The sequence below is a fragment of the Caretta caretta genome, chromosome 5 (assembly GCF_965140235.1).
Source record: "Caretta caretta isolate rCarCar2 chromosome 5, rCarCar1.hap1, whole genome shotgun sequence".
NCBI classification, from domain to species: Eukaryota; Metazoa; Chordata; order Testudines; family Cheloniidae; genus Caretta; species Caretta caretta.
The window spans coordinates 87886956-87910834 of record NC_134210.1 but is presented as its reverse complement, the minus strand read 5'-3'; the positions used below and the strand labels follow the sequence as shown (position 1 = coordinate 87910834).

Below are 23879 nucleotides of genomic sequence, written 5' to 3'. Positions count from 1 at the left end.
GTCAGTCAGTTTCAATTTTCAGGAATTTTGGCATAATGTTCTAGTGGAGTCAATTTAAAAAAAAAAAGTATTCCAATCACCACCTCAAATGCACAGCTTAACATTCATAAGAAGAATCCAAAAACTTAGTCTGAATCTTGGCCAAAACTGTATGCCTTTGGATCCATCCCAGAACTGATGATGGTATTAACAATGAGACCCGCAAGTCAGAAGGAATGAAAATGCAGAATACAAAATCCCAAAAGAAAGATCAACAGGTTCCAACTTACTCGTAACTAAATGTAGCTAAAGTTCCCTGCAGACTGAGAGAGGAAATTTTCACACTCTAAAGCTCTCTGTAGTGAACCTAAAGCTCCTCTTTCAGACTGCAGCAGTGTAATGCTAAAAGCAGATGGAGTCTGACTGAAAGAAGGAAGGAGGTAAAAAAAGACTATGGCCTTGTCTACACTACTGGGGGAGATCAATCTAAATTATGCAACTTCAGCTACATGAATAACGTAACTGAATTTGACATACTTAGATCTACTTAACATGGGGTCCTCACTACGCTATGTTGATGGGAGATGGTCTCCCATCACTCCGCTTGTGCTTCTCGTTCAGGTGGAGTTCAGGAGTCGACAGGAGAGCAATCTGTAGTCAATTTAGTGGGTCAAAGACCCGCTAAATTGACCACCAATGCATTTATTGCCGCGCATCGATATCCCAGTAAGTATAGGCAAACCCTAGGTTGTCTCCTTTGTGGTAGACAGTAGTGTTGGTAGGCCTGTCAAGGTTTCTTCCCCACTCTGAACTCTAGGGTACAGATGTGGGGACCTGCATGAAAAACCCCCTAAGCTTATTTTTACCAGCTTAGGTTAAAACTTCCCCAAGGTACAAACTATTTTACCTTTTGTCCCTGGACTTTATTGCTGCCACCACCGAGCGTCTAACAAATATAACAGGGAAAGAGCCCACTTGGAAACGTCTTTCCCCCAAAAATCCCCCCAAGCCCTATACCCCCTTTCCTGGGGAAGGCTTGATAAAAATCCTCACCAATTTGCATAGGTGAACACAGACCCAAACCCTTGGATCTTAAGAACAATGAAAAAGCAATCAGGTTCTTAAAAGAAGAATTTTAATTAAAGAAAAAGTAAAAGAATCACCTCTGTAAAATCAGGATGGTAAATACCTTACAGGGTAATCAGATTCAAAACATAGAGAATCCCTCTAGGCTAAACCTTAAGTTACAAAAAGACACAAAAACAGGTATATACATTCCATTCAGCACAACTTATTTTGTCAGCCATTTAAACAAAACAGAATCTAGCGCATATCTAACTAGATTGCTTACTGACTTTTTACAGGAGTTTGACCTGCATTCCTGCTCTGGTCCTGGCAAAAGCCACACACAGACAGAGAGAACCCTTTGTTTCCCCCCACTCCAGCTTTGAAAGTATCTCATCTCTTCATTGGTCATTTTGGTCAGGTGCCAGAGAGGTTGTCTTAGCTTCTTAACCCCTTACAGGTGAAAGGGTTTTTCCTCTGGCCAGGAGGGATTTAAAGGTGGTTACCTTTCCCTTTATATTTATGACACGCCACCCCAAATCACAGATAGGGTGAAATGCTGGCTGTGATTTCTTCCTGAAGCTCTAGGAGAAAACAGAGTTAATAAGACACATGCACCTCTAAATATACTACCAAGTATATAAAGACTAACAATGTTTTTCACATCTCAAGGACGATTTTAACCAGTTGATTCTGGGAAACTGTCATGGGAGAGTGCATCAGCCACTTTCTTAGAAGCTCCTGAGATGTGCTGTATGTTGAAATCAAAATCTTGGAGAGCTAAACTCCACCGAATAAGTTTTTTGTTGTTGTTTCCCGTGGCGGTATGAAGCCACTCTAGCGCAGCATGGTCGGTTTGCAGGTGGAAACGCTGTCCCCAAATGTATGGGCGTAGCTTTTCCAGAGCAAAGACAATGACGTAACATTCTTTTTCACTGACTGACCAGTTGCTTTCCCTCTCAGACAGCTTCTTGCTGAGAAACACTACAGGGTGGAATTCTTGATCCGGTCCTTCCTGCATTAAAACTGCTCCCACACCATGCTTGGACGCATCTGTGGTTACTAGGAACGGTTTGTCAAAGTCTGGGGCCCTTAGTACAGGGTCAGACATGAGTGTCGCTTTAAGCTGGTTAAAGGCCCTCTGACACTCTTGGGTCCACTGAACGGCATCTGACTGCTTCTTTTTGGTTAGGTCTGTCAGTGAGGCGGTGATTTGGCTGTATTGTGGTACAAATTGCCTGTAATATCCGGCCAAGCCTAAGAAGGATTGGATCTGTTTCTTTGACTTTGGGACAGGCCACTTTTGAATAGCATCCACTTTGGCCTGTAGGGGGTTGATAGTTCCTTGACCCAGCCTGTGTCGAAGGTAGTCACTCTGTTTAGGCCTATTTGACACTTCTTAGCCTTAACAGTTAGTCCTGCCTCCCTTATGCACTCAAAGACTTTTTGAAGATGTTCCAGGTTTTCTGCCCAGGAATCCGAAAATATGGCCATATCGTCAAGGTAGGTGACTGCATATTCTCCTAATCCCACTAGGAGACCATCTACAAGTCTTCGGAAGATGGCGGGTGCATTCCGCAGCCCGAAAGGGAGTACATTAAATTCATACAGCCCTACATGTGTGGTGAAGGCTGACCTTTCCTTGGCGGATTCATCTAGCGGTACCTGCCAGTACCCCTTGGTTAAGTCCAAGGTAGAGATGAACTGGGCCCATCCCAGTTTCTCTGATAGTTCATCTGTGCGTGGCATTGGATAGTTGTCTGGGCAAGTTACAGCATTTACCTTACTGTAGTCCACGCAAAAATGTATCTCCCCATCTGGTTTGGGAACTAGAACCACTGAGAATCCCATGCACTGCCAAAGGGGCGGATTACACCCATCTGTAGCATATCCTGGATCTCCCGTTCTATAGCAGTTTTAGCTTGAGGAGACACCTGGTAAGGTTGTACTTTAATTGGGTGAGCATTACCTGTGTCAATGGAGTGGTATGCCCGTTCAGTCAGTCCTGGGGTGGCTGAGAACGTCGGCGCGTAGCTAGTGCACAACTCCTTGATCTGTTGTCACTGCATATGCCCAAGGGTCATGGAGAGGATCACCTCTTCCATGCCACCAGCACTTTCCCTTTGTAGTAGACACCTTCAGGCCACTCAGCGTCATCTCCTCCCTGGGCTGTAAACTGACAAACCTTTAATTCTCTGGAATAAAAGGGCTTTAGAGAATTAATATGGTACACCTTAGGCTTTCGGTTGGAGGTGGGGAATGCTATGAGATAATTAACAGCTCCCAGGTGCTCCTGGACCGTGAATGGCCCTTCCCATCATGCTTCCATTTTATGGGCCTGGAGCGCCTTTAAGACCATGACCTGGTCCCCTACTTTGAAGGAATGCTCTCTGGCATGTTTATCATACCAGACTGTTTGCTCTTTGAGCATCCTTTAGGTTTTCTTTAGCAAGAGCTAAAGGAGGTTCGGAGGGTGTTTTGTAGGTTGGTTACAAAGTCCAGAATGTTAGTTCCTGGAGAAGGTGTAAACCCCTCCCATTGCTGCTTCACCAACTGTAATGGCCCCTTAACCTCACAGCCATATACAAGTTCAAATGGTGAAAACCCTAAACTGGGATGTGGTACAGCTCTGTAGGCAAACAGCAACTGCTGCAACACTAGGTCACAATCATTGGAGTGCTCATTTACAAATTTATGTATCATGGCCCCCAAAGTCCCATTAAATTTCTCCACCAGGCCATTTGTTTGATGATGGTAAGGGGTGGCAACCAAGTGATTCACCCCATGAGCTTCCCAAAGGCTTTCCATAGTTCCTGCCAGGAAATTAGTTCCTGCATCTGTGAGGATGTCGGAGGGCCAACTTACCCTGGCAAAAATGTCTGCTAGTGCCTGGCACACACTTTTAGGCCTGGTGTTGCTTAGAGCTACTGCTTCCGGCCATCGGGTGGCAAAATCCATGAAAGTCAGTATGTACTGCTTTCCTCTGGGTGTCTTTTTCGGAAGAGGACCCAGAATATCCATAGCTACTCACTGAAATGGAACCTCAATGACGGGGTGTGGCTGGAGGGGCTTTGACCTGGTCTTGGGGTTTTCCCACTCTTTGGCATACCTCACAAGACCGGACTTAGGTAGAAACATCCTTGCCCATTCCCTCCAAGTGGAATGACCTCCCCAAATGGTCTTTGGTCCTATTCACCCCAGCATGGCCACTAGGATGATCGTGGGCTAATCTCAAGAGCTTTACCCAGTACTTAGTTGGAACTACTAACTGTCTCTGAGGATGCCAGTCTTCCTGGTGTCCACCAGAGAGAGTTTCCTTGTATAAAAGTCCTCTTTCTACAACAAACCTGGATCGATTAGAAGAGCTGAGAGGCGGTGGTTTGCTCTGTGCCAGCGAGGTTGTCTTAGCTTCTTAACCCTTTACAGGTGAAAGGGTTTTTCCTCTGGCCAGGAGGGATTTAAAGGTGTTTACCCTTCCCTTTATATTTATGACAAGGCCTCACAATTTTATCATGACTAATGCACTTTTGGCCTCACTGCAGGCAGTCTTGAGATGATGCAAAACTTCTAGCCTTCACAAATTTTGAGAAAGCAAACCTCTAAAATGACTTCAACTCCCTCCGTCCTCCCAATAACCTTTGGTCTATGAGACAAACTGCAAGTCCACAGACTATGAGTTCTGGTCCCAGCACTTCCTGTGGTTAATGTTTTTGTGCACTTCACAATCCTCATTGTAAATCAAAGCCTCATGCTGCTGCCTTGTGGAGGGCAATTATAATTTACCCATTTCACAGATAAGATATATGAGAGCTTGCACTGAGATAGAATTGGGAATAGTATTCAGGTCTCTAATGGAATCAAGTCTCACCACTTTCCCAGTCTTCCAGAAGGAACAAGCCAAAGTATGAAATTCTGTAACCCATGTTAATACATTGTGGCTGTGTCTCATCCTATAGCAGTTAGACCACTGGTACAGGCATGGCTGCCCCATAGCACCCCCTGCTCGCAAACATGGCACTGCAGCTTCTCTGTGCCTTAATTTTCTCCTCCAAACTGCACACAAGTTGGAGTGGGTGATGTGACTTAGCCCTTCCACCAAGTCACTAACCAAAACTCAACCCCTTTCAGAGTAACAAATGTCCACACAAACAAAAGGGTCTTCTCTCCTACCCTTAGGGAATATTTTATGGGACGTTCTGTCATAAGTACATGAAGCTCATTCACTCCCCTGGCAAAATGAAAGCTACTAGAAATACTGTCTTCAGACTGAGGCTTGTAAGGAAAATTCTGAGAGAAGCTCAAGGGGAGTCTCAGAAGAACTAAACTGAGGTCCCAGGAAGAAGCAGATTCTGTGACCAGTGTCCGATAACTCGGAGATATTTTGGTACCATTGGGTTTGAAAAGATAAAGGTGAAGAATGTTGTGAGGAGGACCTTAATGGAGCTGAGTGAAAAGCTGCCTGATTTCAGTACAATATGTCATCAAGGGTCTTCGGTAATGGGGCCAGGACCAGATCTAGACTATGGTGATCTGCCCATATCAAGAACCTCTTACATTAGGATGACTATGTTTTTCTGGTAGACGTTTTCCTGTTCTGCATTAGAATTTTCTGTAAGAACAGTTCTCTGTCCATAGTACAGAACTAGCTATAAGGGCTTGCAGATCTCAAACCCGGGCCAACATGTCTCCAAGCCATGCTGAGACCATGACTGCCACCCAGCAGCTCACCTGAACCAGTGGAGTAGAGGGCTAGCCAAGTTCTAGATCACAAAAGGCCCTGCTCACCAAACTCCTGATTGGGAGAGACATCCAGCCCCACTAACTGGCTGGGAATACTACTTAAACCAGAAAGAGGCAGAGGAAGTTGTCTAAGAAACTAAGTGAATTTCTGGCTAGCTGCAACTACTGACCCTGCCTACTTGCTAGGCTCCTGAACCCTGCCTTCCTGTCTGTTCCTGATTCCTGCCTTCCTTATCCCAGATGACCGTCTATTCCTTCTTTTTGCTTTCCTGCTTCACTCCAGATCCCTGCTCCTATTCCCTATACAGACGACTCTGGTTTCAACCCCTGGTCTGGCACTTGACACTGTCTCCAGCTCTGACCTTTGGTGTGGCACCTGAATCTGACTGTGGCTCTGGTTCCAGGCTTCTGACTCCTGACATTAGGTATGACGACCCATGCCCTGGTCCCTACACCAGCCAACTTGAGGCCCACCATCACGTGCAATGACTTTGGGTCTGAATGGAGTATCTGGCCATGGTGTTGCAAAATCAGGTCCAAGCAGCCTTGGAGCTGGATCAAAAGCTGGATGGACATCTGTCTACTGTCTGTTAGCCAGAACTTGCTCTGTCTCTTGATTTTGGAGCTCACCCTGGAGTTCAAGGGAATCAGTGTCAAAGCATACAAGGGGTCTTGGGACCACTGTGCAAGGTAGGTGTCTGGTAACGACCCCAGACTCTCATCCTCTATGGAACAAGAGTTCTGTCTTTTGGTGTTGCCATCAGTGGCAAACAGACCTATCACTGCAGTCCCCATCACTGGAATATAGATTGTGTGATGGATCTCCACAGTGACAACTCATGAGTGGTGGCAGGGCAGATTTTCTGCTCAGAAAGTCTGCCAGGTGATTGTTAACATTCAGGAGCTATCAGGGTTATCCCATATTGCTAGCATGGTGTCCAGAGCTTGGCAGCTTCCATGAAGAGATATGAGCTTGTACCACCTGGATCATTTATGTAGAGCATCATGGAGATATTGCCCAACAACATCTGCACTGTGGAGTTTTGAAGAGCAAGTATGAAGACAGTGTAGGCTAGTCTGATGGTTGTGAGCTCCAGGACATGGATGTGATGCCCCATGTCTTCTGCAGATCAAGTGCCTTGCATTTGTAGATGGTCCAGGTGGCCTCCCCAATCTGTACCTGCTGCATTTATGATTAAAGTCTTTGTCAGGGAGGGGACAAAGAATAGTACCCCGCAAACATTTCTGGGTGCCTTCCATCAACTCAGTTCTGTGACAATGTGAGGTGGGGCTGTCTGGTCTTTTACTAAATCAGTTAGGCTTTGCAATTCTGAGTACAGTAAACCTAAATATTTTAAAAATTTAGGCCCTTGTCCATAGGAGTTCTCTTAGTGGACTTCAATTTTTCTTGCACTGCCAAGATGACCAAGGACCCTAGATTTGAATGGGAATAAAAGTGCTTAAAACTTTTGGGAGCACCTGACACTTTTTCTTCAAACACTTGGAAGAGTGGCTGGGATCTGCCATAGCCATTTGGATGTTTCCAGGATCCCTTCATTAATGAGAAGGATTCTGATAGAGAATGTTATGCTCAGAATGTTATAAAGTGTATGAGGCTTTTCTTGTAGGAACACGGTCTCAGTGTCCAGGGTCTTCACAATTTGGGATAGGAGGTCCTGGAAGACCTTAAGGTCATCTGTGTTTGGGGCAAGCGCTGGTATTACTGCCTGATCTGGCCATGAGGAGGATTCCTTGTGTGGAGATGGGAGTCACTGCCTCTCTATGGTCTCCTGTTTCTGTAGGCCCAAACCTGGCTCTCCTTTTGTTTGCCTAGTCTGAGAATCCACTGAGAAGCATGAACTCTTCCTTTTCCTAGAAATTCAGGAAGGTGACTTGCTTATCGACATGTGGATGGACAGTTGCCAGTAAGGCCAATGTGGCCACAGTGACATGCCATATGTATCCTGGTTGAAATTGCTAGGCCAGTGCCATTTGGAGTGGCCTTCTGAAAAAGAGGATCCCCAATACCTTCCTTTAAGTTGCTCTCTGATGGCAAGGGAAAGGAATCGCTGCTCAATAGCTGCAGGAAGGAATATGTTGGCAGTGGTGAGCAGGAGTGTATCGTCTGTTCAAAAAGCAGTGCCATAGAGTGGTACGGAGCCAGTACTGGGTCCAGTGCCTGTTGCCTCTGTGGTACTAGGAATGACTTCAGAGGAGATATGGATGTCTTTACTGTATATTTCAGGTCCTTGGTCAGCTCCATTATGGGCTTCGGTACCAGGATCAGTGCTGGGTCACTTGTTCTGCCTGATTGCTTAGGGGCTTTGTCTTGTGTCCTCTCTCTCAGACCCCCTATCACTCTTGGAACGATGTTTAAGCTCAGTCTGACTCAGTTGACATCCCATTTATGAGCAAGCATATATCGTGATTTCCTGCCTGGTCATTGGTGTAGATGCAGCAGTACAGGAGCTGTAGTCATCAGTGCTGCGGCATTCACGATGTTGAAATGGTCAGCATCAGTATGGTCAATGCTGATTCTGCCAGCATTTTCCTTGCTTTCTTTATGCTGCCCCTATCATGGATCATCATTCCCCCCCACCACCCTGCTTTTAAATAAGCAGCATTCTTTAGGTGAAAGTGTGAAGATAAGGTTTCTTCACCAAACAGATTAAGAATTGGTTTAGGGTCTCTGAAGACAACGGCAGGTCAGACACTGACTGGGTCCCGTTTTTCTGCATGGGTGGCAAGAGAGAATAGAGGGATGTCTGTGGTTCTCCTGCCATTTACAGGAGCATAAGGGGACACAGGGAACATGCATGACCCTGGGGTACATGGCTATTCAAAAATAATTCCAATCTCACGTACATGAGGCACATCCACACTTACAGTGGGATCCACACTGACATTTACTCAAAGAACTAAAGGTTCCAACCCCACTGATGACACGTGGGTGTCAATATGATGCCACATGATGGCATTACTCCCTCCTTCAGCCCGCAATCCCAATTCATCCCCAGATAGGTCCATCCTGTGCACTGAATGAGACAGAGGTCCAATGGAAAGAATAGTTTGTGATCATGTAATTAAAGACTTATCACAATGCACATGTACTGGTGATAGTGGAGGTGGTATGTGTGTGTGTGCACGTGCAGGGGGTAATTAAAGTTGCATAGGTAATGTAAGGCTGAGGACAGAGATCCCTCTTTAAGAAACTGAAATACCAAGATTCCTTTTAATATATTTCCAGATTCTCTTCCACGAGTGATGACTTAATTTAAAAATGTTTACGTACTACTAGTCACTCCATCCTGGGAAAGTTTAAATGGTGAAAATGTTTCAATATCTTTGCAAAAACCTTTTCCAGTCTTTTATAAAAAAAAAAAAATGAGTCAAAGCCATCTCTAGTTCTCCAGTGGCTGAAACAATCATTTTAGGAAGCACAGTAAATAGTGCATTGAGTTGTGAAATATATGGCTTTAATGGGTCATTTCATTCCTGGGTTCTTCCTGAGTTGTTGTTACAAGACTATTCTTTTAAGCCTACCAATTTCAAAATCAAGTTTATATCAAACTCAAGCAGCTGGCCATGTGAAATGGCATAGAAACTAGTCATATGAGCATAAATAGAAAATGCTTCTCAGAGCTGGTGAAATTGCTCCTACACAATGGATTTTTAAACTATTATTACTGATGTTATTTAAGAAACAAGACAGAATATACTAATAGCCCAGGCTGGTCTTTCTGTTTATATAGGGAGATTGTCATTTTGAAAGAGGATTTCAAAAAGAATAATGTTAGAATTCTGGAGGGCAAGTTTATACACTACTATCTTATAAAAAACAAAGACCTTGAACTACCCCTATTTAAAATACAACTGGGTCAATTCATCCCTGGTGTAACTGCAGAAAAACCAATGGCATGAATCCGGCCTCCGTGTGTTTTAGTTCACATGGGAGAGGCATATTTATGTGGAGCTGAAAGTTCTTCATTCTGATCTCTTTGCTAAATGTGTGCAGTTTACTAAAACTGTATCTTACATGTACATGGCCACGGATTTGTTACACTTTGTAAGCATAAGATGAAGAGGCAGCCAGAATACTTAGATTCTAATAATTCAGTGTAGTTATCCTATAATAGTTGCAATTTGAAGAAGTGAAGCCATGTTCAATAGCCATCAAGGTTTAATGAGATGGAAGATTTATTCCTGTATCACTGTTTCCTTCAACAACAATTACTCTTCTAAACCAATAGGAAGACTGGACTCTTCTGCCAACCAGTGGCCACTTTAAAACAAGAGAGTAGTACTACTTTTAGATTTAATATGTTTTAAGCTATAGCTCTTTATGAAATTTTTGATGGAATCTCACATTTCAAGGGAGGAAAGACCCATATCAGTACAGAACAAAGTCTTACCTTTTTTTGTTTTTTATTATTTTATAGAGACCAAATCTCCTGTTTTAGTTCTTAGTAGGACTCTGGAGAGTTAATTAAATATCAAAGTAAGATCAAAGATGAGTTTCCTATATTTATTGGCCAAACCCAAAGTGCTATTCTGCAACTAACAAGGAAAGATTATCATTTGTGAGAAGACATTCATGCAAAGGCCTTAAGACAATATTTTAACAAAGAATTTAGCAAAAACAACAGGACATATATTGCCCAAGAACATTATGAGTAACAAAGCCAAAATGTGTATTTGAACTCTTAATGGCTCATTAACCAATGCACACCCTAGAGCTATCATATTGCTTTTGAATGTAAAATATTGTACTGACATTTAAAGGTGTGTAAGTGCTTCACTGAATATCCTATGAAAAATAGTTTGTGGTAAAAGGTGAGAAGAAAAACACAAATAACTATTTCCTACTGGTAAGTGATAAATTTCTCCAATATTTTCTTCACTCTCAGCCTTCTGAACTTCAGCCGTGTTTTTTGCGTTTGTTTTATTCAAAAACACCTATCCACTGAAGCTATTCCTGTCACTAAGGAGTATCGAATTGGTTTTCTGGCCTTTTTAAGGAAATTTATATTGAACCTAAGGCCCTCTCAGTGTCTTTACAATCTCCCTTAACCTCTAATTATTCTGCTGCAGCAGAGTATTCACCAGCCTGACAACAGTGACCTTAAAACAACCACAAATACATAAATATTTAAATAGTAATAGTAAAGCTGCCTCAGCATAGTTTTAGAGACAGTAACATAAAGGAGACATGCCAGCTGTACCCAAAACAAATCACCCCATAAAAAGATGCATGATGCTTGTTCTGCCACTGTCCCTTGAGTATCCTATCAGAAGAGCGACACTTTACATAGTTGTGAGTGCACTATCAGAGCTCCACAAGAGAGAGAGACTGCCCAAGAATGTGCATCAAAATGCCAATTTAGTATTTCCCATCTCCATCCAGCATTGCTCACTTTTGAGATTGTGCTGGGCAGCTGCAACACCCCTCACCACAGCAAGAGTCTGCAAGCACTGCATGCCATCACAGTTTTATCTATTACGAGACCAGTTTTACATCAGCAGGACACAGCATAACCCCCACGCTGAATTGAGCCAGAATGCATTAGTTTTTGATATGGCAATTATCACAAATCTGAATTATCAATAGAGATCTGCTAATCTGCCCTTGACGATCTTCACACTTTATAATCTTTTTTAAAAAAGGGGGGGAAGGGAGGAGGGGACAAAACTATGTCCCTCTCTCCACTAGGGTGGCCAGCTTTCTAATATCTGAAAACCAGACCCCTGCTCCGCCTCTCCCCGCTCCCACCATCGCTTGCTGATCTCCCACCTCAACTCCAGTGTGAGCAGCCCCAAGTGACTTGCAAACCCCAGCTCCAGCAGGCCACCTTAGGGTGCAAGTCAGAAGTGCGCTGCGGCCACATAGGAGCAGCCAGGCAGCCCACTGCCAAGCTAGGACACAGCCCTCCTGCACGGCACGCTCCGCCTCCCTCTGCATTGCTTGCATGGCAGCCCCCTTCCCCACCTGCTTCAGCCATCCACACCCCACAGGTGCCTGAGAGCACGGCCAGGAGAAGTGCTGATTGGTGGGGCGGTTCATGTTACTTCCCGCCCTGGGAATGTTCCATGCCCACTGGGAACTGCTTACCTTGCTCACCATGGGTCCCTGCACTCTGCCACAGCCCTATAAACTGTGCTTCTCAAAGTGGGCGCCCACTTCAGAGCTGGGCGACAGGCTGCCAATATGCCTTCACCCCTGGTAACTGGACTTCTAGTGTCCAGTCAGTACATCTGACCAGACATTTCCAGGTTCCCTCTTCAACCGGACTTTCCGGTTGAAAACCAGACACCTGGCAACCCTGCTCCCCACATCTCAGCCAAGATTTAATATCAAAAGCTGTTGTGAGTTGGTCTATTACTAAGACTTCCTTAATTATACAAAATATACCAGAGAATGTTTAAACAAATAATTAAATAAATAATTAAAACTGAATTATAACTGAAAATAATTGAACAAAGTACCTTTTTGTATATTTGATAATGTACTTTTCTTGTATTATTGTATTGATTCACTTAAGTGCTCATTTGCAAAATTTAGACATTTGCAATGGGTCTCCCTGCCATGACTGAAATTAATGAGATTCTGCTCTAATAAAAAAGTTTACAACGGTCTTATTTCACTTTTTTTTTTTTCCAGTTTTCAATATCATTTGTAGTCTTTAAAAATCAACTAGCACAAGAGAGTTGTTCTTTAAGGTGCCAAACCAAAGCCTATTGAAGTAAATGGGAATCCTTTTCATTGATCACAACAGGTTCTGGATTGTATCCTAGCCACTAATTCCAATGTTGTCACTTTCTGTTCTTGCAATAAGCAACACTTTGGACTCCAATTGTGTGTGCGTGCGCACATACGCTTGAATATCGGATATAGATCTCAATCTAGTCAATGGGACTACGTTGTGTTTAAAGTTATGCATGTGTTTAAGTGTTTTGCTGAAAAATGCCACTGATGCCACTCAGATTAGTTCTACTTCTCTTCAAGACCTCACCACCCACCAACATGTCAATCTATTTGTCTATGAAAAATCTTAACTGACATTTCACTTGCTCACCTCCCAATACTTTTGATATTACTAGTTCTACTTAGACCTCGTCTACACTGAAGATTTGCCTTAATTTCAGCCATCAGGACCAGCCACTATAGTAGCTGCACGAGTGCAAGCCTATGTTGTAGACAAGGTAAACTACTATAAACTGCAATTCACATTGGGGCAGTTTACCCTGGTTCCAATCAAAAGTGAGCTCTAATTCACGCAAACAGCAGCTTTGTTTTCTACACTAGAAGTTTATAACAGTGAAACTGCACCAGTGGCTAGTCACTGATAGCTGTAAATGGGGCTAATCTACAATGTATATCAGTGGCTCTCACCCTTTCCAGACTACTGTACCTCTTTCAGGAGTCTGATTTGTCTTGCGTACCCACAAGTTTCACCTAACTTAAAATCGACTTGCTTACAAAATAAGACATAAAAGTAAAGTGTCACAGTGCACTATTACTGAAAAATTGCTTGCTTTATCATTTTACCATATAATTATGAAATAAAACAACTGGAATATCAATACTGTATTTACATTTCAGTGTATAGTACATAGAGCAGTATAATCAAGTCGTACATATGAAATTTTAGTTTGTACTCACTTCACTAGTGCTTTTTATGTAGCCTGTTATAAAACTAGGCAAATGTCTAGATGAGTTCATGTACTCACTGGAAGATCTCTGCGTAACCCCAAGGGTGTGCATACCCTTGGTTGAGAACCACTGATGGACACAAGGCCTTCCTTCTGTTGCTCTGTATAACACCACCAATCATCCACTTTCTCTACCCTACACTTTCCACTCACTGCATTCACTACAATCTGTCTGGAAGTCAATTAAACTCCCTTCTTAGCCAACTCTGAAGTACTAGTGTTCCTAAAGAATCAAGGATGGCTTTACTGCAAATCCCACTGTTCACGGCAGTTCTGAAGGGAAATGCAGCTGGGGGTTCCTGTCTTAAAGTGTCACAGCATGCAATTGTAAATTTTATAATAGTTATATGTTACAATAAATACTTTGTATAAAATATTTTTTAAAAACATACTTTGTCCCCTTATGCTTCCTTTTCTATCCCTTTCATCTTATTTTGCTCCACATTTCTGTTTCTTCTTTGGTATTCTTCATAATCTAATACTAATTGCTCTCTTCCTCCCTCACCCCATCCATAACACCTTGCAAAGAATCTAAACCTGAAACTGGATTCTTAACTGAGAACTGTTTGTCCTAAACATAAATTAATGATTTCAGGGCTCTTTTGTTTCCCTCTCTCTCTCAGAAATGACATTTGAGTGGTGGACAGAGACTTTTGTTCTTTAAATTGTCTAGAGACCAATTAAATGTGTCCCAAACTGCTGAGTGATGTGGCTTGCACTAGCTGGAAGTCACATTTCAACACCCCCCCAACTCATTATCAGTCGACCTGAACTAGGTTACAACTAGGAGTTTTCCCCCTGGAAAGTAATTTAAGAAATCTAATGAAGTGTGATGTATATGCAGCAATTTATAAAATTTAATTCTGTGTAATTATATGTACACTATATAAATTAATAATGGTGACTGGTACACAAGTAGAGTGTTTTATTTCTAATCTGTCATATAGCACCAGGACAGGACACAGTCCATTTCAAGAGGATGTAAACATTCAATTTACATTATTCATACTTCAAACGGTGGTTGACTGGGACACAGCGAGCCTACTACTTTTATGGAGGGTAAAATATTCAAAAATGCCCACATTACTTAATCGCTTAAATCCCATTTTTGAGCCGTGATTTAGGGACAGATTTACAAAGATGTTTAGGTGCCTAAAGATGCAGATAGTCACTCAGGTTACGTCAACACTACAGCCTATGTCGGCAAAATTATGTTGATCAGGGATGTGAATATACCACTCCCCTGAATGACATAAGTTATACCAACATAAGCATGCGCGTGCACAGTGCTGTCAGCAGAAGAGCTTCTCCCACTGACATAGCTTATGCCACGCATGGAGGTGGGTTTTTTTATGCCAACAGATGAGCTACAGCAGTGCAGCTGTACCTATACAGCTGCAGTGCTGTTCATATAGACATACCCTTGAGTGAGATTTTCGAAACTGCCTAACACTTAACTCCCATTGATTTCAATGGTATGTTAAAATTTACCTGTTTGTTTCCAGGCCGTCAATTAGAGGGTTCAGGATATGACTGTTTTGGTTTGTGGTTTGATTGTAGAATTTTCGTTAAAATGGTGTGCTTTAATGGTTTAATCACTGTCATAAATATAAAGGGAAGGGGAAACCCCTTTAAAATCCCTCCTGGCCAGAGGAAAAATCCTCTCACCTGTAAAGGGTTAAAAAGCTAAAGGTAACCTCGCTGGCACCTGACCAAAATGACCAATGAGGAGACAAGATACTTTCAAAAGCTGGAAGGAGGGAGAGAAACAAAGGGTCTGTGGCTGTCGGTATGCTGCTTTTGCCGGGGATAGAACAGGAATGGAGTCTTAGAACTTTAGTAAGTAATCTAGCTAGGTATGTGTTAGATTATGATTTTTTTAAATGGCTGAGAAAATAGTTGTGCTGAACAGAATGACTATTCCTGTCTGTGTGTCTTTTTTGTAACTTAAGGTTTTGCCTAGAGGGATTCTCTATGTTCTGAATCTAATTACCCTGTAAGGTATCTACCATCCTGATTTTACAGAGGTGATTTCTTTACTTCTATTAAAAGTCTTCTTGTAAGAAAACTGAATGCTTTTTCATTGTTCTCAGATCCAAGGGTTTGGGTCCGTGGTCACCTATGCAAATTGGTGAGGATTTTTACCAAACCTTCCCCAGGAAGTGGGGTGCAAGGGTTGGGAGGATTTTGGGGGGAAAGATGTATCCAAACTACGTTTCCCAGTAAACCCAGTTAGTTTGGTGGTGGCATTGGCGATCCAGGGACAAAGGATAAAATTAATTTGTACCTTGGGGAAGTTTTAAGCTAAGCTGGTGAAAGTAAGCTTAGGAGGTTTTCATGCAGGTCCCCAGATCTGTACCCTAGAGTTCAGAGTGGGGGAGGAACCTTGACAATCACACTTTCAGTAGTAACTCTCTCTAACCAAAGTTTATCATTTGAGAATGTCCCTAGATTTCTTATTATTAAAATACAAATATTTATCCCCAGTTACTACTGTAAACACGCCACCACATGAGATAGGTAAAATCTTTTCAAAATGTCAACAAGATTCTTTTCTGAGCCCAGATGAAAGGACACAGCTTGCAGGCCCAAAACAGTTCATGAATTACAAGCTCTTGCCTTACCCCTCTCAAAATGTGTAAATACGCCTCCCCTCAGATGCTATGTACAAATAAAAGGGGCTTCTCCCTGAACTCTTTAATGACAGAAAACTCCTTCTTGCAATCAGATTCTTATCAGAACCTTCTGAAGATTTCTGATAACTAATTAAAGTATTGTACAGTGACACAGACTTTACTGAGGGAAAAAAGTGTATTCTTAGCTTTAAAATGTCTGAAAGGGTAAATAGCAATATGTAGAGATAAAGGCAGCAGGAGTGGGTCAAAACTGCATTTCATTGTACTATGTTAGAGTACAGATTAAGTAATAGCATAAACAAATTTCATTCATATTTGAAAATGTATTTTGATCTGATCTTATTATGGTCCTTTTGTGTTCATTTTTATGGACATTTGAGTAATCTACCTTTACTGATAGAAACCCTCCTACAGACCCCACGTGCTCCCAGCTCTCTTCTTCTCAGTCTGTAGGTGGAGAAACAGCCCCAAAGGATTTCCAAGGTAACAAGCCCCACTAGAAAGATGTAGAAATGTGGATGAATGAATTAATCCTACCAGCTGCTGTAACAGGCCGATGCTGCTACCTTTGAGGCAATCTCCCTGGTCCCTGTTCATAAGGAACCTCCTCCACTCAATTCCTACAGTGAGCTGAAGTGCCCACCTTAAACTCATCATCTGCCTTTCACCGAATTTGCAGGTTGGAGGAGTCTTGCCCTTTACAACGGCTATGAAGTTGGCACAAGCAGGCAATAAACTAGCTCTCTATATAGCCCTGACTCTCCTCTGCACTGTTATGTATCCTCCTTTACTAACCTCACAAATAAAATTCTAAACTAATCCATTCCATCTGAAACACATTTTAGGTTACTCAATGGATTTTGGCTGTGGAGTTGAAAATTATGTTTCAGGAACAGTTGTAGGAACAAAACTTTGTTTCCAGAAATAATTATGAAAAGCATATAAAAGGGTGCAAATAAGAGGACCTTAAATTAAGTTTCAATTCACATTTGTGAATGATTTTTTCCATTATTTGCACATTTGCAAAACTCCCATTGACTTCAACTGAGTCAAGATTGCATATCAGGTCTCTAGTAGTTGCTTTCATGTCATCCTAAGCATACTTAAAATATTTGGCATATAGACACTGAAGCTATATTATGAAACTAAAGCCTGTTTGAGGTTAGTCTCTTGAAAAATCATTGATGATTATTCTAATTTGAAGAACTAATCAGTCCAGTAATGCAGGGGTAGCATTTCCTGTCTTGAAAATAAAAGGTGACAGGAATGTCTCACTCTCAATGCATTAATATGCATCATCCTGAGCCTCTATTTTGTATTAGTCATTGTAGCATTCATTTATTCAACCCAATTCAAACATTAATGATTTATATCACCTCTTTGTCTTTATTTCACCTATTCAAGTCAGGTAAGTCACAGAGGTACAAGCTTTGCTGTTAGCTGGATCAACTTAGATTTGCTGTTAATTTATAAAAGCACCAAGATTTCCATCAGATTGCATCATTTTCATTCTACCTTCATTTTCTTACAGCTTGTATCAATGCAAGAGATCAGTCTTAATTAATTTTATTTGCATGCTAATAAAATTGAAAAAGTAAGCCCATTTTAATTATCTTCTGAGGACTGTCAACCTATTTGTTTATAAAACCAGTGTAATTATTTGTCTTTTGTCACTATTTATTACAAACAATTTGCTGGATTTGGACTTTTCTTCTAACTGCTTATTGTCTGAAAAGTGATCACATTTGTTTTTACATTTTTGTTTGCGCTTTTTAATTGTTTGGTGAATGGGTTTTACTAATATATTTTGGCCTATGAGTTCTTTGTAAACTTGTCATTGCTAGTTTTGATATTCAAACATCACTGTGCAATCTCTGTAATTTGATGCCATAGTCTAGAGTTGGCAGGGCTGGCAGAACCAGGAGAACGATCTTTTTTCTTGGCTGCGTTTTGTCAGGCGATCATCGATCTTGATGCATTGGTTGACTAAGGCACCCATGCCGGCAGGCATTACACCCATGCCAGTTCATCTGTAATATTTTTCTTTAGGTTGAGCCACAAATAATAATGCTGGGTGGCCTTGTTCCAGTTAGTGTCTATTACCATCAGGAAAGGTAACAATACCCACTTCAATAGCCCATGACCAGAAGGAGAATCCAAGGACAAACAAGGGAAATAGCAGTATCTACCTCTTTGGCCCAACCATCATCAAGGTAACCTGCTTATCAAAAGCAGCATGTAGACTGTAGCATATAGAAAACAAGAAGAGCATCATGAAGAGCAGCCCCAATCTCCATGGTATTAGTCAAATAAGTGTTGATATGAGTTTGATACCAAGCATGCTGGCTACAGTTGGGCTCTCTTACTTCTCTGTCAGCTGCTACCATTTTTTTTCTAGATGCCTAGAGTTTGGCATTAGTCTTTTGTAGTTCCTCTTGATTTGCTGCTGTTACAGCAGCATCTTCTCTCCCCCTGCAGGAGCTGTTCCTGGTCTACAAGCACCTTCTCCCTCTTGTCCAATGTGTGCCCAGCAGAGATCCACACCTTTGGCTTACTCCACCTGCTGAATACATGTTGCAGAAACAAGAACCTCAAATATAGATATTCAGATACACCAGTGACAAGAGGCATAAAAGCAGCTACATAGATAAACCCCTCCACCACCACCTTGCAGCTGTGGATATTACCCTGGACCCTTTCGTCTCAAACTTGTGTTACTACTTGCTGGCCCCACAGTTCTTCCTGATGGTAGCAAGACTCCCAGTCAGCAGCCTCTTTTAGTTCACATCGGCAGGCACCCATATAGCAACAGCATCCCTGTGAATAACTGTTCCTGTGCGGCATAGAGACTATGCCATACAACATGTGGCAAAATGGCCAATGTTGGTATGGTGGATCCCACGTTTTTCCTTGGTGGGGGGGCTAGGACACCACCCCTTGCCCCTGGGGTGCCACGGGCCCAGCTAGTGGCCTGGGAAGGTGGTAGAGTAGGGAAGCAGGGAAGAGGTCTGGGTTTGCTCCTCACTCTGAGTCCCAACCCCTATCAAGCCATGTGCGTTTCTTCCCCCTTGCATAAGGTTACCCTCAGTCCTGGATGCTTGGGGCAGGGGCTCCCTTTCTCTGGTCTTTCAGTTCTCAGCAACACACCTCCAAACTCCAGTCCTCTCTCCTTGCTTGCACACACTGTCTGCCTGAAGCAGGGTTTTTTTTATTAGGTTCCTGACAGGGCCTTAATTGACTACAGATGCTCCAATTAACCTGTAGTAACCTTCCCTAGACTACAGGGAACCATGCCTTAATTAGCCAAGGGCTTATATATCTCCCCTCGACTACTCTCCCACCCCAGGATCAGAGACCTCCTGGACTACAACTGGGGAGTCTGGGTGGATCCCTATGCGCTTGGCTGGCGCATGGGGCTCTCCACGCTCGGCACATACTTCGGGAGGTGGAGGAAGCCTTGTTCTCAGTCTTTCCTCGAGTGGGTCCTGCAAGAGGGTATCCCCCTCCCGCCCTCATCCCAGGCCATCCGGATCTCTTCATCAGGCCCCTGCCCCGTGAGCCCTCTCGGCCCCCACCCCTTCGTACCCCGAGCTGGCTGCATGCTTTGCAGCTGGTTCACTTCCAAACCACACCATAGGACCATCTTTACACGCTCGTGCTCCATACTCTTCATTTCCCCAACCTCATGTCCTGCCCTGATACCTTCTACCAGCTGCAGAGGGTGAGGGACCCCAGTGGGCCAGTCTGTATTCCATCTTGGTTCCAGGCCCACCAGGGACATTAGCTGGTGGCTCCTTCATGGAGCCATGAGCACGGGCGTGTACCTGGAGCAGTTCACCTCTCTTACCGCCGCTTGCCATTTTTGCAGTGTGAGGGAGACCCTGGCCCATATCTATCTGCAGTGCGCCAGGTTGCAGCCCCTCTTCCAGCTCCTCCAGAACCTCTGGTTGAGCCCACTTCCTGGCACTCAATATGACCACTCTCCCACTGCTCCCTGGCCCTGCTGTATCACAGATCATTGTCCCCAAGCATTGATTCCTGCCTCAATACTTAGCCAAACTGCAAACACTTCCTGCATGTTCTCAGGCTGGAACATGTACAAAATGCCGCCAGTTAAAGAGACTTTTCAGGTGCTTCAGTTTCCACTCTTCTATCCCATCTAATCTCCCCTAAATGTTGTCCATTCAGAGTTGCTGCCTTTTAAAAATCAATGGCTTTCTCATTCTCCTAGTCTCTCTGACTCCCAGCCCCCGCACTCCTAACTCCAAACATTGGCTTGGCAAACATTTCCTGTGTGAATAAACTCATTTGTCTGCAAACACACACATTCATGAATATATACTTATATTTCCTGATTAAATTATCTTCCTTATATGGTCACCTACAAAATATTGTTACAGAAATGTTCATTGAAAAGTACACACAGAAGTTAAAAAAAAAGTCAAATCCTGATCTAGAAATTGTGAACCTGTTAGTGGGAAAAAATATTCACTAGTGGCCCAGCCTTAATACTGAATCCTTACAGCACTCAAAAAGGAAACATAGATTAAAGCTAATTTATAGAAGGCTAGAGGGCATTTTAAGATTTTTTCCCCTCCATCTCCAGGGGGAGTTGGATCATGCCATGTAAAGGTGGCTAAACAAGTTGTCTGGTCATGAACTACTATATCAACAAAATGTCTGAGCATAATGGATGAATGAGACATTCAGATCTGTATCGTGCTGGGTACTGTGACCCTCAGAGGTAAAGAACGAGTAGGCAGAGAGCTAGCAATCTTCTAATTAGACAACCCACTGCTTTGGATATATGTGTAATAGAAAGATACCAGAGGTAAAGCTATGATCATTACTAATGCCTGAGCACATTAGGGAGGAGGAAGGCAAAGGCAATTTTAAAAGTAATAATGCATTCTACTATGATGCTGATAGATTTCATAGTTTAAGAGATATAGCTAAATGAATTAACACTCTTGGGAGTGCACCTTATTGAGACAATCCTGCCATCTTCTCACAAAGCAATGCAAAGTAAGGTCCTAAGGTAAGCATCCTTAGGAACACTTCAGAACACAGTCGATCCCTCTTATAATGAAGTCATTTTATTTTAACAACTTTATTCTAAGCAGAGGTTCACACTAATTAAATTTACAATTTACACAATGTTGTAATGAAGCAATTTGGGACTTTCATTCTACTTCACTATAAATCGTTTCAGAGTGCAACATGAGTTCCAATGTACCATGGAGATCCAAGGATAGAAAGCTCTCTGGAAGTATCAAGTATTATTACCACTTATCTTATATACTTATCAATATATGTAAATTCTTATTAAATAGATAGGGTGAGTTGAATGCATTTGAGTACCTCTTAATAACCAGAGCTTTTTTCAGTGTCTGAAATAATGCCGTATTACTAAGGGCTAGATTGTGATTTTAGGTACCGCCCAGGTGTAGCCCTGGAATGCATGGAGACTCAGGCCTGGTCTACACTGGGGATAGGGGATGAATCGATCTCAGATACACAACTTCAGCTACAAGAATAGTGTAGCTGAAGTTGACGTATCTTAGATCGACTTAGAATCACTTACTTCATGTCCTCACAGTGTGGGATCAATGGCCACCACCGCTCTCCCGTCGACTCCGCTTCCGCCTCTCACGTGATGGAGTTCTGGAGTCGACAGCAGAGCGATCAGGGATCGATTTATCGCATCTACACTAGACGTGATAAATCGATCCTCGATAGATCGATCACGACCTGCCGATCCGGCGGGTAGTGTAGATGTGGCCTCAGAGAGGCACACATCTGGGCCACAGTTTCTTCACTGCTTATTCTTTGCTGCCAGGGGTAGTAATTTAGTACAGCCACAGAGCAGCAGAAAATTCCTACCTCCTACCCCAAACTGGCTCAGCTACTCTGCCTATTGCTTGCCCATCTGCTCCAGGAAGAGAGTAAGCAGGTGAGTAGCCTTGCTTACTCTTATGCACCTGCTTCCAAGGTTCAGGTAGATCACAGAGGAGTGTAAGGTGGACTCTTACTCTATCTTTAGACTTGCACATGAGTGTAGTCCAAGTCACAGTCTAGTTTTAATCTTGAGGCAATCTTGTTTAGAGACAATAAAAAATGCTGTTGTTCACTTATATTTTTAGCTTAACTAAGAGTTTGGTCCCTACAAAGTAATTATAAAAAGAAATATTTTTAGCTACTTCTGCCAACGGGCTTTTGTTTACCAATAACTCCACGTTGCATCATTCCACTTTATTGCTACTTAAAATCTTTTTTGAAGGTTTTTGTTCTTCCTCATCAGTAGCACTTTGATGGTAAGATCAAGAACCACCTTGGCACACAGGAAAAAAGAAAAATTGCTTTGAGTGCATTATTGACAAGAATGACTGAGTTCCTGGATACATGCCTAATGAGGTTGATTACTGCAATTTCGTGGTATTTCAAAGTTTGGTTTTCTCTCTTCAATACCCTAAATACTTATGTTTATTTTTTATTTTGGCTTTTGAGTGTAATTAGTCATTACTAATATGCAATTAGTACAACACAATGTCAACAGTGATTTGTCCTTGAATGAATGTCTAACTCATTTTTCTTTCTAGACAAAGAATTCATATCATGTCACAGATATTGTCAAAAAGCTTCAGAATAGTTGTCCTTCACACAAAGTATTTTAATAGATTTTTGTCATTAGCAACAGAAAATATATTTACAGTAATTACAAAAATTTCTCTTCTCTCAGACAATTTCCTTTTCATGACACAATAGATCATTTAAAATTATACTGTAGTTAGTTAAATAGCAGTTAAAGAAAATATTTTCTGGATCCTCTGTTACAAGTTCTAAATTAAATAAATCTTCCAGCAATAATTCAGCAAAGTTGTTTCTAAAAAAATTTCTAATTTTAACTGCATTTTAAACAAACAATAAGATGTACTGTAAAGTCCATTTGTATGCTTTAATTCCAGAATTTGACCAATCTGATATGGAAAACATATATAAGAATTAGGTATGGAAATTGGGTAGATATAAAGGACACGCTGTCATTACAAGAGGCAAGATTTCAGTACATATTTGCACACCTACATTTGCTTGCATAATTCCTAGTATTTTGCATGCAAATATAGAGGCACAATTGCATGCTCACCTAAACTGCAACTATCTGCTGTCCTTCACTAAAAAAAAGGCTCTAAATATCAGTAGTTGCAGTTTGTCATTAGCTTCCAATGTAGGTTAGGTGAATGCATATGGTGTCATTATTAGATGGTCAAAGACATTAAAATTTGAATTTTCATCAAAATTTTGAATTTCCACAAAACAAAACATTTTCATATATCTTTTCATGATAGTTTTATCCATTTTTCAATGACCTCTTGCAATTACTCATATTTCCAACCAGGTAACATATATTACCAATGGATATCCACTTGCCCCCATATTGGTGCGTATATATAGATATATATAGATATATATCTCTGTTTCTATCATTAACTTCAAGGATTACACTCCATAAGAACATTTCCAACACGTCTGTTTTCATTCCTGGCAGATATAAGGAAGTGCAAATATATTATATATATACTGAAAACAGACGTGTTGGAAATGTTCTTATCAAGCGTAATTCTTGAAGTTAATGATAGAAACAAAGATACTAGAAAACTAATGAAAAAGCCTTTTCTTGGGAAATTTCCAGTCCAATTTCATGAATTCAAGTATCCAAACATTTGGATGCTTAACCAAATAGATTTTCTG

The 23879-nt window shown here is 42.0% G+C and overlaps 1 protein-coding gene across 3 annotated transcripts in view; it reads right to left on the bottom strand.

Moving 5' to 3' along the window:
- Positions 1 to 23879, bottom strand: part of CNTNAP4 (contactin associated protein family member 4) — a 311799-nt gene that overhangs the window by 241319 nt on the left and 46601 nt on the right. The gene's annotated exons all lie outside the window — the stretch shown is intronic.